This window comes from Oryctolagus cuniculus, chromosome 5, assembly GCF_964237555.1.
Source record: "Oryctolagus cuniculus chromosome 5, mOryCun1.1, whole genome shotgun sequence".
NCBI classification, from domain to species: Eukaryota; Metazoa; Chordata; class Mammalia; order Lagomorpha; family Leporidae; genus Oryctolagus; species Oryctolagus cuniculus.
Genome location: NC_091436.1, coordinates 4,612,579 through 4,613,694, shown reverse-complemented (window position 1 = coordinate 4,613,694; position 1,116 = coordinate 4,612,579).

The window sequence follows — 1,116 nt, the reverse complement described above, 5'->3', positions numbered from 1 at the left end:
GTCATGACTCTGACCCCTCTCTTAATGGATCCTCCATCTTTCAATGTCATTGCCCTGGGACCAACTTCCAGCACATGAACCTTTGGGACACAGCCGCACCCAAACCATAAGTGTCGTCTTCTCCCTGTGTCCTCGCCTGTTGTTCTCTGCCTGTCTGTGTTCTAATCCTCTCTTCTCATGAGGGTACCAGTCACGTTGGGTTAGGACATGCTTATGCAACCTCAGTTTAACTGAACTATCTCTGTAAAGAAACTGCGTCCAACTGCAGTCACATTCTGAGAACCGGGGGGGGGGGGGAGCTTGGGGTTTCTACAGGGTGATGCTGGGGTAGGGACACTATTCATGTCATACGTCTCTCCTGGAACTGTAGCACATGTTACCCATGGCCATTCAGGAGCAATCAAAGATGTCTGTATGTACAAGCTAAGGAATGGGTTTCTCTCTTATGCAGAAGCTAAGTTGGAGTTGAGTGAGAAATGAATATAGAGGGGTCTGCAGTGGCTCTGTTTTGCAGCGTGGTGGTTAGCTTGGCTCAGGACAGAAGCCCTATCAATCTACACTGCATGTTCACAGCCCACAATCACATTGATTATGTGTAATCAAATATCTTGTTCTACAAAGGAGCACTCTTCTCCCTCTTCTGTGCATCCTTCTTGCTGGTGTTACCTTGAGTAGATTCTTAACAGTTGCACATTGAGTTATGTAGAATGAAACACAATAGCAGTGAATCTTCATTATTACCCCCCATGCCAGAGGGGAGGGAGAGGAAGGGATAAGTGTAAATGAGCAGACCCTTCTGACTCCTTGGTGTCTGGAACAGATGGAGCAGATCATCCCGTCTCTGCCCAGAGTGGCCAGTGCCCTTGACCTAGTGATGTCACCTGTCTTACCCTCAGTGATGTTCGCTGTAACTGGGAATCTTCAGTCTGTCTTGTGTTGATTGGCATTTTCAAGTTACACATAATGGTGAGGGCAGCTTTCACTTCTGGCAGGTAAGCTAATGTGCTAAAGGGTATTAATCAAGGATCATCCAAGAGTGATTACCCTATCTCCCACCCCATCCAAATGGTTTCTATTTCACCATCTACTTCTGTATTTGGAATCTACTCCCAATTA